Source organism: Poecile atricapillus, chromosome 2 (assembly GCF_030490865.1).
Source record: "Poecile atricapillus isolate bPoeAtr1 chromosome 2, bPoeAtr1.hap1, whole genome shotgun sequence".
Taxonomy (NCBI): Eukaryota; Metazoa; Chordata; class Aves; order Passeriformes; family Paridae; genus Poecile; species Poecile atricapillus.
Window position 1 is genome coordinate 66,716,201 of NC_081250.1, and position 12,659 is coordinate 66,728,859.

Genomic DNA, 12,659 nt, shown 5'->3' on the forward strand with positions numbered 1-12,659 from the left:
CTGAATCACGTTCACTGGAAACAGCTGCAGCTGTTTAAGATGCTACTGCTCCTCAGCTGTTTGTTACCTTCCTTTTGCAGGCTGGGGGCTGAACACAAACCTTCCTCAGCAGTTTAGACTTAATGTTACCCTTTCTAACATGAGGCAAATAAGACCCAGGCATGGGTCTTCCTGCCAGCATCACTGGGGAGTGCAGCAACCCCTGCAAGAGGGTTGGGGTGGGCATGGGTAGTGTAAGCAGTCCCAGTGAGTTTCTGTAATGCTTTTGGAAGGGTTACATTTATGTGTGCTGTGTGCCTGAGAGTCCTGACTGTATTCCTATGTCCCTGATCCTGACATATGTTTCTATATATTCGGTTGTTAAAACTAACTGGGTTAGTTAAAAGTGTTTTGGAAAATTGACTTAACTAAATCACAGAGAAACCATGGTGTGGACATGCTGGTCTGTAATTAATTGATGAGTGCAGTGCTGACCAGATAAAAACTGGTTGTCAGCTCATAGCAGTTTGCTTGTATGGGTTGGTGCACATTTATCCCAGCAGTTTAAACCTTGTTTTGATTCAGTGGCTTCCAGACGCTGTTTATTCTCTCCTATAGAAGTGTACATTAGCCAAAAGGATTTGTAATGCTGTCCTAGAACAGAGGTGTAGCACTGTGTGCCCATCTTCTCCCAACTGCCAGGGCCGCCCTGGGATGGAAGATGCAAAGCAGACTGCCTCTCTGGGAGCCCTGCCAGCAGCTGACTCAAGGTGAAGGATCCTGGAGACCGGCTGTAATGGGTGAGAGCCGCACCCGGTCTCGCTCAGCAGCACACCTGGTGCTGTCCGCTTCAGCAGGGGTTGGGAAAGGCACTGGTGTGTGCTGGCACAGCCCCCTGACACCGTGCCTGTGGCTGACCCCAGCTGCAGCCAAACCAGCCCTGTGCACTCACAAAGCTTTGAGGTCTCACACTGCCCCAGCCTGTGCGGGTGGGGAGCTGGCACAGCCCCTCTCCCTCCCTCCTGGAGGAGAGAGATGGCTGAAACTAGTCTGGGAGCAGGTGACTCATGGGCTGGCTCCTTGCTTCCTCTTGGGGCAGCCTCTCGCTTGGATCCTCATCCAGAGGCATGTCAGAGACAGGAAAGGGACAGTTAGTTTCTAGGGGGGATGCTGGGCTGGCAATTTGGAAGTGTAGGAGATTCCCAGCTGTGCTACTGGCCTCAGCTTCCCTGGGAAACAAAACAGAGATAATAATTACTCTGTCATAGATTTCAGGCTCTGGAATATTGAACATTACTTAAGGGAGTATTCATGGGCCTATCACTTTTGTGGTTTTATTAGCAATGCTGGCACTTAAAATGACAATAATCTGGGTATCTAGCAGACCTTCATAAAAGAGTCAAAAGCTGTTTGCTTTTTCCTTTACTGAGCCCATCAACAGGCAGAATAGTTCAAGGTCTTCTGAGTCAGCTGTTAGTGTAGTGTGAGAGCAAGCATGATTAAGATATTTTGAAGAAGTACTACAGTGTAGGAAAAAAAGAAGAGGCAGTTCTCTTTTTTGTTAGAAGTACTAAACAAGTCATTATTATTATATCTTAACACAGAGGTTTTGACCAGCCTTAAAGGCATCATGATAATGAAGAAACTAATGCAGTAAGCACTTTTAGTGCCCAAGTGTTTAAGAGTATTTAGAAGCATTGCTTTCCTAAGCATTGAGTACTCTTCTTTTTCACAAAAGTCATGAGAGCATATGGTACTCAGCCTTGGAAACATCTTGATCTCTGCAAAACCAGATAAGGCCATGTTTATTTTGTATTCCTAGAGCTGGGGTGGGGAGGGAATCCCATCCCATACCTGACCTGAAGGAAGCACACCTAATTTTTCCCCTTCATGGGAAAAAATCAAATATTTCTAAAACCACAAGCAGCTACCCTGTAAGAAACCAGAAACCTTTAATACCATTTAAACCATTTAATAATGAGACATAAGTGAGCAGCCTTAAAATCCCAAGAAAAGAAGAAAGAATTAAGCCTCTTGAAAACATCTCTTGGCCTTATTTGGGACAACACAGATTGGAGTACAATTTTCAGATTAGGCTCATCCTCCCCTATTTTTGCTTTGGTGAAAGTGAGTGGAAGGGGCCATTTCAGCCCTCTTCTTGCATGAAGGATGCAGCAGTGTTAAAGAGCAGAAAGGAATACTTCAAGGCTGCTTGGAAAGAGAAGGAATTTAATTCCCACCTTAATTGGGGATCTTTTCTATTGATTTCAGCAAGGGCTGGTGCAGACACAGATACACTGAGGTCAAACTGCAAACAGACTAAACCTCACTGAAACTGGTGGTGGAGGGAGAATCTGCACACACTGCTTCCCTTTAGCAGCAGAAGTAGAAAAGAGTTAAGACCCCTAATGCTACCCAAAGGTGGAAATACTGGAACCCCTCCCTCACAAAGGATGAGCAGCAGGGGCTTCAGCTGGCTATTGACTTTGTGAGTGTGAAAGGATTGAGGAAGGAAAAATGATAGTGTTCTTGTAATGATCAGGGAAGTCTGTCCTAATGGCTAGCTGCTACTGAACACACTTTCCACGTCTCCCCTTTCCTCCGCTCCTCCTTCCTGGCTCTGAAAATGAGCTGCCTAAGGAGGCACAAACACAGTATCCTTCATCTCCCTGACAGTGACCCCTTTCCCCCCTCCTCCATTTTTCTTTTTTTTCCTTCCCCCCTCCCCCTTTTCACCCTTTCGACTGTTTATGTCTTTCCCTTCTTTTTCTCTCTTTTTTTTTTTTTTTTTTTTTTTTTTTTTTTTTTTTTTCCCAGTAGCATCAGCTTGCTGTGGGATGGCAGGGATGGTTGTGCTGGCCTGAGGGAGAAGCTCAGCTGCAGACAGAGGTTGTGAGGGTGTGAGAGCCAGTGATCTGAGGGCGATTCTCAGGAAAAGAAAATCTGCTGACTTGTGTTGGCAGCTGAATCTGTTAATGAAGGGGTTGTGTATCTGCTGCAGGAACTGAGCAGATGTATTAATGCCTGGTATTGTCAGGTTTGCTAGCACACCAGCCTGTTACTGGAGGTGGCTTGGGAGCAATATATGCTGTGCTCAGCTGTCCAGTCTGCAGGGCAGCAATTTCTGGCACAGAAAGGGTCAGTGGCCTACAATTGGCAGTGTCCTTGAGTCCTGCAGCAGGAATAGCCAGGGCCACTGTCAAAGTTTGAAGAGGCTTTTAAACAGAGTTCAAATGAATTTCAAAAGGTGACATGAGAATGTGAGCAAATACATTGCTTGTTTGATCCCTCCTGTGTTCATCGTTGGGGGGGAAGACAAAAGGAATTTGTGCATTCTTTCAAAGGAATGGAGGGAACACCCCATTCAGCTACCAAATCTGCTTGTAATGGAAACTTACCACTCCCTACATTTTTGGCTGGCTGCAGAGGTCAGAAGGGGTAACAGTAGTACTGTGCTGGGGTTAGTGTTGCTGTAGTTCTGAGGAGGAAACTTTGTCTTGTCAATGTAGACTGAAATAATCTTACTATGGTCACAGATGATACTTAAGCCATTAACACATCAGTGATAAATATCTCCTCGTGTGGTAAAGTCCTAGAAAAGTGGCTTTGATAAAAATCAAGATGATTGTCTAACTGGAAACTTTCTATTTTCAAGACATTTGGACTGTGTTGCTGTATGTATAGATTTGCTCTGACAAGTAAGATCCCAGTTTCTGGTCAATTTCTAAGGCTTCTGGTTTGGTCCTTGTCACCTGTTTAGCGAGCCCTTCAAAGTAGGCAGTGGGCTACTCTTAAATGCTGGTCCTGGCAGTGCACTTGTAGCTGAGGCATTGTAGCCCCATCTGTGTTTCATGATGGTCTTTTCTGTATCAGGAGGCCAGGTGTGAGTTCTCTCAGTGGGAGAGGAGAGGCTGCCAGGCCCTAAGGACAGCTGGCAATTGGCTTGGTTTCCAGAAAAAAATCAGCGCTTGTGGGCAGTTTCTATAATGAATCCCGGGAGCTCTTGGAAAATTATTTTCTTTGGTACCACCAGCTCAGCATCATCCTTCTGATGGCCTTAGTGGAAAGCAGAGTGGGCACAGGCTTGTCTGAGTGCTTACAACAAAGGCAGTGTTTCTGAGAAGTGTTGAGCTGTCTGCACGTACACAGGTTGGCTCTTCCATCTGTGTGATGTGTGATGTTCAGGAAAGGTGAGGTGTGTGGTACTCATGTGGCAAGAAGAACCTGCGGCCTGTCTAGCCAGCAATTGGGGCACTGCTGTCCCGGAGTACCTGGCTCACAAAGCCCAATTTGCTGGTAGTCTCTGCAGTTGTGGTAGAGAAGGGCCAAGTTTCAGGGAGGAAAAACGTGGCCATGAGAACTTTTAACTCACTAAAAAAAGACACAGACACTGCAATCTTTGCTATGACTCATCTGGGCTGTTACTTGAAAAAGGCAGGCTGAGCAGTTGAGGACCTCCTTACTCAAGGGAGCAGCACTCATTTGTGAACTCTCTGAAGCCCTGAAAGTAGAAATGGTGTAGGTGAGCAGTTCCCATGCTGAGCCTCTGACCACTGATTTCCCTCAACCATGCAGCCAGATGCAGCTTAGGGAGAGCTAGCAGGTCACGGCTGGCTGGTTACTTCCCACCTGTTGCCTCCGCTGCTGCTAAACAAGTTTGAGAAGTAAAAATTCAGCATATGTGTTCTCTTTCTTTTAAATATATGACATATATGTCATCTTTCTCTTAAAAACAGATGATGAAACAGTTGCAGGAATATCAATAATTCCTAGATGGTGGGGCTTTGCTCTGTAGTGAGTGTTGCTGATGGGGAGGGGGTGTCTATGAAGAAAGCTGGTGTCTGCCTTATCAAAGTGTGAGTGGAGATAATTTCAGGATGTTCTGACAATGTTTTTCCCACTTGGAACTTTATTACAGATTCACAGAGAGTCAAAGCACTGCTGTGAACTGCAGCAGCTTGTTCAGTCACCTCCCTTCAGTGAACAAGCCGTGCTCTCGTGGGGCCTTGCTGGGACATGAAAGTGCCGACACGCATTCTGGAAAACCTTGCGGCATCGCTGCCTCCTCCCTGGGGATTAGGGACTTGTTGAGTCCTCTGAGGAAGCCTGACCCCCCAGCTCAGCGAGTGGTGGTACAAACTGCTGAGAGGGGCAGGTCAGTGCTGTTTCGGTGTCCGGCAGCCCGGGCGCTGCTGGGCAGAGGGGCCTGGCTGTCCCGGCCAGCGCTGCTGTTTGCTCAGGGAGCGGGAGCCGGGCGATAAGGCGTCCCTCGAGATAAAGCGCTTTTGTTGTTTGCCTGCTGGGTCAGGGCTCGCTAGGTGTTCTGCATTGCTGTGCGTTGAGGGTGTAGGCCGCTTAAAAGAAATTTTAAAAGGGACTTTGAATGGGCTGGGTCAAGGTGTCAGAGGGTTAAACCAGAACAGTTCCGGCACTTGCTAGAGGGAGAAAGTTGTAAAACATCACCTACGCCGAGTAGGTACTTCTTCCTCTCAGCCGGCCAGCCCTTTATGCGAGAGGGAAACAATCGTGAGATCACAAAGCCATCGCCTGTTCAACGAGGTTTTTTGGTTTTTTTTTTTTGTTTTTTTTTTGTTTTTTGTTTTTTTTGTGGGTTTTTTTTTTTTTTCAGGCCAGTTTTTGCTATAGTGTATCGCCATCCTCAAGGCAGGAAAAAAGATTACTGGGGGGAGGTAGGAACGGAAAAAAACCCCAAACCCGACAAAAATCCAGCGTAGTGGGAAGGCTCAGCAGTTTAAGAGTGCCACCTCCTGGCTGGCCCTGGCAGGGAAGCGTGTCCCAGCTTCCCGCTGACGTGTCCCACTCCTCGTCACCAGCAGCAGCAGCCCTGGAGTCCCGCACACGGATTTCTTGCCGAGCGATGGACGCTGCGGGGCTGCAAAGGGGAAAATCAGCTGCAGCTTTAGGCCTGGTCAGTGCAGCAGCCGGGAACGGCCTTTGGTGTACAAAGGCCGGCCCAAACAGGATTTTTTCCACTTCATGCAAGCACCTCAATTTGTTGTTGTTGTTTTTTTTTTTTTTTTTTTTTTTTGGTTTGGTTTTTTTTATTGCATCGGGTGAAAAGAAGCCCTGATCTCTCCTTCTGCAGGGATGGAGAGCTCAGAACATAAAATGTTTTGATTCATAGTGGGGTGGGGATGACAGGACAGGTCCTTTTTGGTAAGGTCTGATTAATTGTCCAAATACTAATACTTGAATATTTAAAAGGCAGAAAATGTAAGAAGGTACTTTGAAATGAAATCACCTTGTCTATGGCACTCTTGTAAAGATTTCTCCTTAGAACAGGCCGGATTTTCCTGATTTAAGGAGGTAGCCATGTCCCATCCTCTTGGCATCTGATCTATTAGCGCCAATTAGCACAGGACCTGGGCTGCCACACAAGGCAGCGTGGATGTAGGCAGACAGCTCTGCTGGGACTGCTGCAAATACCTCCTCAGCCAGGATGACATGGGGAATGGAATGGCTCGGCTCCTCCTCGAGATGGGGAGGGGATCAGCTGGAGAGCTAGGACTTGCCTGGGACTGAGGAGCTGTAGCTCGGGGTACTGCGGAAAAAGGTGTCCTTAGGGATGCCAGTAGAACAGTGTCCCAGCTTTGGAGGCCACCTTGGTTTCCCTGGAGGACTGAGTTCACAAAATTATTTTTGCTGTGTTGCGCTGGAGTTTCCATGAAGCTGAGCAGGACTCAGGACTGCCCTGCAAGTGAGCACCAGTCCTGCAGCAACTTAAGCATCTCTTAACCTCCCACCTTGTTTCCCCACTCATGCCTACAGAACTTCTACGACCCTTGCAGAGCCAGTCCAAGAAGAAAGCCCAAGGCAGAGGCGAGCAGCTTTCTGCTGGTGTGGTTTGTGTGCAGCAGAGCAGAATGAACCTTGTGTGGGTGCAAGGGAGGGAAGAGAGTAGTGCACAGCTGAGGTGGCACAGGCATGAGTACAGCTCCAGGGGCCTCGGTGCTCTGCTGTGTTTGTGATGGCTCCAATGCAGCTCCCAGTTCAGCTGGGGCAGGCCTTCATAAGCAGGGTGTGCTTCCTGAGGCACATCAGCTGCTTCAACATGGTCTCAAGAGCACTTGGAGGTGTGCAGGACCCTATAAGTACAGGCAGCATTTCCCTCTCTAAGGAAACAATTAGTCTTTGCAGATGTTCCAGTAACAGCATGGGTGTTGAGTTTTATTTTCTCTAGATGGTACAAAATGTAATCACTTACGCAATACAGCAGACTGGCTTTCTAATCTTCCCTCTGATGTACTACTTTGGCAAGTTCTTTGGATTTATATCTATTTCATGGTGTTCCCCATCCTCCTCTCTTTCATCTTATTCTACGGTGTTTCCTGTGGGTGTAGTTACTATTGAGGAAGGAGAGGAGGCAGAAACATCTTAAAATCACTGTGGTGGAAAAACCTGGTAGTTTGGTAGTGCCTCGTGGGGCAATGAAGAAACCTTAGTAGTGATTTTGATGTGAGCAATGCTGCACCCTGGGGCCTCAATCCTTCAGCCCAGCTGAAGGTTTTGGGGTATGAGGCTGGCCAGAGAATTTTCTGAGCCTAAAATAAGTAAATAAAACTACAGCGCAAGTCCAGTGTCTTGACAGAACCAGGAATTCCTTCAGCCAATTTTGCTGAAGTCCCCATATTGTCAAGGTACAACTTTATAGTTTTGGACTTTCTTTCAAATAGCTCGTGGTGAGTATTTGTCTTACTAGTCCTCTCTGCTGTGTGGTCCCTGTCTGTGTCTGAAGGGTTCCTCCATTTAATACATTCTTTAGCCACTGCTCTTTCCAGACAAAAGTGCTTTGCTTGATCTGGCTGCATCCCCTGACTTCAAGCAGAAAGTCTTCAAAATTTAATATTGTCTGTTAGGTCAGTCTCACCTGTGTTTTAGGGTTTCATCCTAAAGGGAAGGTAAACCCCAGAAAATTAACAGAGAAAATACCTCTCCAATACTGAGGCTGATATCAGTTATATGGAGGTCTGCACAGAGAGTTTATTTCAGTCAAGCCAACGTAGAAAAATTTCCCTGAATTGTTACCACAGTTTGGCTGAGATTGATATTTTTAAAATTTCTTTCCCCCCTACAGAATAATCTGATATGGTTAAATCTGGAGATACCCAAGACTCTGCTTGAGTCTTTTTCTTAGCTTGGCTGTACTTGGGGTTTTCGTTCATATTGCCTTTTTTTGTTGGCCAGTGGGAGCAGTTTGCTATTGTAGACAACACTATAGAAGAGGATTGTGTGAGCAAGCAGTAGTGACTTGGAGGTGAAAGAATCCTGCAGTGTTATTTGCTTCCCACCTTCTGCAATTGCAGTACCAAAGCACACTGTAGTAGTGGCTCTAGGCCTGTTTGTTTGTACTCATCATCCACAAGGTACTGATGTTTTTCTGAACTCTTATTCTTCTTCTTATGTGTTTACCCTTGGAGATGCTGACAAAAGAGTTAGGAATGGAAAAATATTGTGTGTTCCTGATCTGGGTCTGTAGTTCCCTAGGAATCCAGGGAGGCCTTGAATTTGATGTTGCTTTCCTGTTTTTAGGGAACAGACTAAGCTGTGAATAATAAATACAAGCTCTGAGGCAAAACTGGTTTCCATTCATAAAATTCAACATTAAAGACTGAACAGTAATTTCTTAGCCTGCTGCCAAGCAATAGGAATTTTGTGTTGGGGCTAGAGCGCTACTGACAGCTTCTTCAGCTTTTGCTGTGACACAGTTAATAAATTGGTTTATCTTTGATTTTTATGTAGATAGAACAAGGGTGTCTCCAGCTAAGTGATGCAGATTCATGTAGTTTTCAATCTGAGGAGTTTGAACTTGGAAAAATAAAGGCAAAGCAAGTACCTTTCTTCTGCTGGCTTCTCTCTTGACTTTCAGAATGAGAAATAACTGGGGCATAACTTGAATACTTCAAGAAGGAGGAGATGAAAGTTATAGTATTGGGTTTGGGGCTGAATCAAAACTTACTGTGTAGACACTGAAGTTTCTGCTTCAGTGATGTTGGTGTGAGAAATCAAATCATAGGATGCCAATAGGTTTCTGTGGTCTGGATCCTGCATTTATTTGTATTTCAGCATCTGAGGGGTCCTGTTGGAGCCCAGGCAGAGCACTGCAGGGAGGGAGGGGTAAATCATTGTCAGTGGTGCACTGATTGAGGAGGATCTCTGATTTGAGTGCTCTTGTAAAGAGCATCTCAAGCATTCAGTAGGGAAATCTGATTGTGACTTGCTGTCCTCCCACCCTGGATCAGGCTGTTGTTCTCTGAACTGATGACAATCAAGTAGTAGAAAGAGGTGAAGGTTTGCAAGGGGCAAGAGAGCATCCTGGATCAAAGTGTTTATTTTTCGAGGTAAAGCTGCATTAAACTGGGGAGAAGCAGACCAGCAACAGTGAAGAATATAATCTGTGCATTTTATCACTCTTCTAACTCCAGCTGTAAAATTTACCATAGGAAGGCTAATAAAATGGGAGCCACACAAGCAAACAGAGGGCACAGGATTATCAGCAAACATTTATTTTGGCTCTGGTGGAGCCACTCCCCTGATCAAAGCAGTTGGAGTTTGAACCTCTTTTAAGTTGTTCCCTGCTTGGACTGGGAGTGCCCTGATCTTGCATTGATGGCATCAGTATCGTCTGTGCAGCTGTGTGGATGGAGAGTATCAGGAGGGAGAGGGAAATTGTGTGAGGCTGCTTTATTGCAGTGTGAGACAACAGTAGCTTATTTTAGCTTTGCTAGCAACTGCCTGGTTTAGGAAAACAACCTTAGGCTTATTGTATAACTAGATGGTATAGGCATTATCACAGGGCCAACAGGGAATGCTTTACCATTTGCAGGCTCATGTCTGGCACACTGAGTAGCTGTGTAATCCTTATCAACAAAATAGCCCGCTGGCAGAAATCACCTTGAGCCCCAGGCTCTTCCCTTCTGGAGCCTCTTCTCTGACTGATTTCTTTGTTCAGGGTTTCCCCTTTCTCCTCCAACAAGAGCTGCTTGAATCCCTTTTGGCAATGAGTCTCTTGGCTGAAACAAACATCTCCTCTCTGATCCTTTCAGGCTCCATGGTTGATGTCTAAAGAGGGGGGGCTCACTTGGTGAATGTAGTGTTCTTGTTCAGTCTCACTGGCTGGGGAAATACATAAAGAGCTTCTGGAAGGAGTTACATGGGTGAGAAACAGAGTAGTCTCACAAGAGAAACAGAGGGAGGAGAAGGTTTTTAAGTCTTCAGGAATGAGATCTTTCTATGCAAACATCTTGCATCTTACTTTGTGTTAAGGGCAGAACAAAGGCAACTTTTCTTCTGACTTGCTTTACATGGTTGGTTTTTTTTTTTTTTTCCCTCCTTATCTGTTTTGTCCATTCTGTATTTCTTTTATTTATTTTGTACTCTGTTGGGGAGATTGTTGTAGAAACCTGCATGCTTGAGTTCAGATTCATTTTAAGGCAAACTCATAATGTGTTTGCATTAGAGAGGCACTAGAGAGGCAAGAGTGAAGCTGGGCTTGAATGTAGCTCTCATGATTTTAACAGCTCTCCTTCCTGGGTCAGGCCAGCACTGAAGCACCAGAGAGAGTCCCTGCCTCCAAGTGGAGACTGGGCTGAGCAGCAAGGGAAGAGAGCAGGCAGCAGGAAGTTAACCCTGTGGGCGTTGGACTGCAAAGGATTGCTTCGTAATATATTTTTTTACAGTTCTTATTTTTAAAGAACTCCACATAATCCAGCCAATGCTAGGCCAGAGTACTTGTTTTTGAGGCCTCCTGGAGGTTTGGGTGTTGAGGGGAAACAGAAGCAATCTGTAAGGCTGACAGAGCAATTCAAGCAAGACTTCCCCCTTGCTCTTCCAGGGTAAAATGTGTGACTTTCTGCCCTCATATCTGCCACAGTCAGCATTTTTCCACTGCATGAGGAAGGTCCTGCATCCATATGTGAGGTCTGGGAAGGTTTTCTTGTTCTCAGCTGGTTGATCCCTGTAGCATATGCCCCATCCTACTGCTGCACAGAAAGGAGGCTCTCAGCAGTTAACAGCCCTGTAAGGAGACTGAGGGAGAGCTGGATCTGTGGGTGGACCTTCACCGTGAAGTGCTGGTATGAAGGAGTGGTGGGAGATCTGTTTGTGTCTGGCAGTCTGGGACTTTGCCTGCTGGGACACAGAAGTCCCTGTGACTGAGGTGTGCACGACTTGGTAGAAACATTGTAGTAGCTGTTTTACCTCAGCTTTAGTTGATCAGTGAGTGTATTTGTAGCACACTGATCACCGTGTTTGCCTGAGCCCTGTGGGAGCTCCTAGGGAGCAGACTCCCATCCCATTTGTCTCGTTGAAGCATTTGTCAGTCCTGGGAAGGTTACTTCAGAATGATCCATGAAAGAGATTGGAGTTTGTGCTGTAGGTGGATTCTTCATCGTGGTCCGTTACATGAGAACTGAGGGTAAAGATAAGTTCATACTTTACTTCCCCTGTGTCTCTTGGGACAAAAACTTGATTTCAGTTGGAATAACACCATTTAGATGTTCCTGCTCCCGCTACTCTCTTTTCTCATGCTGCAGAACACCATCAAAATAACAAAGGCAGCCACACTGGAATTATTTTAGGGCCGCTCTGGAGAGCATAGGAGATGATATATGAGAAATTTAAGCAATGGATATTTATGGAAGGAACAGCATCTTTCAATATAACAGAAGTAATGGCATAAAGACAGTTCCAATTCAGGCAATCTTGCCAGAAAGGGCTGAGAATCTGGCCCAGAATCTGACTATGGGGTTCACTTGTGCCTCATACCCCTCACTTCAAGATCTGTGTGGAAATGTGCAGATCTTTGTTTTAGCAAAACCCCCACCACCTTCTTGCTCAGGCTGCACAAACCTGGGGGATATTGCTCTCTCCTGTGCACAGCTGAGCTGTGTTCAGAGCCTGGTTGTTTCTACAGAGCCCTTACTAAGCCTTTTGAGGCTCCTTCAGGAGGATAACTGCAGTAGCTGCCAGATGTACTAGAATTCAGGTGTTACAGGGTCAATGTACCACAGATCTTCTGGGACAGCAAGGGATTCTTTTTCTGTGCTGGGATCAGTGAAGATGAACTCTGTTTTTGTTGCTTGACCATGCCAAAATGGTATCTGATTAGAAACAGGAATTCAAGGAAGAAGACAAGGCAATTCTTAGGCTGAAGGTGTAAAGCCCTTTATAATTTAGAGGACAGCAGAGATCTTGAGCTGTCAACCCCTGAATGATCTTTAGGCAACAAATCTCCCTGTCTCTGTCGTATGACAAACATGCCTTTCTGCTGCTAGGGAGAAAGCTCCAGGTTAAGTGGTAGAATGTGGATTTAAGATGTAGTGGTTTTTTCAGTTTAATTCTCATGGAAAAAGGGCAAGCAGTTTTTGTGATAGGAAGCCAAATGCTGTACAGCTGGTGCTGGGAGCGAGGCTCTGCAGTGTTTGTGTGTGAGGTGGACAATGAAGGATCAGAAGATCTCAAGGACCAGAAGTCTGATGCCTTAGAGATTGGAATCCTATTTTTTTGGCCAGCTGAGACCTCTTACAGCAGATTCTGCTACAGATGCTCTGTGGGAGCCTCTGTACTATGTGGAGGCAAAAGCTTGTTTGCTGTGGTGGGCCTGGGGGCCCCTTCAGATGTGCCCAAGGCTACAAGGAGCCTGGTGAATTTGGCTAAGAGGA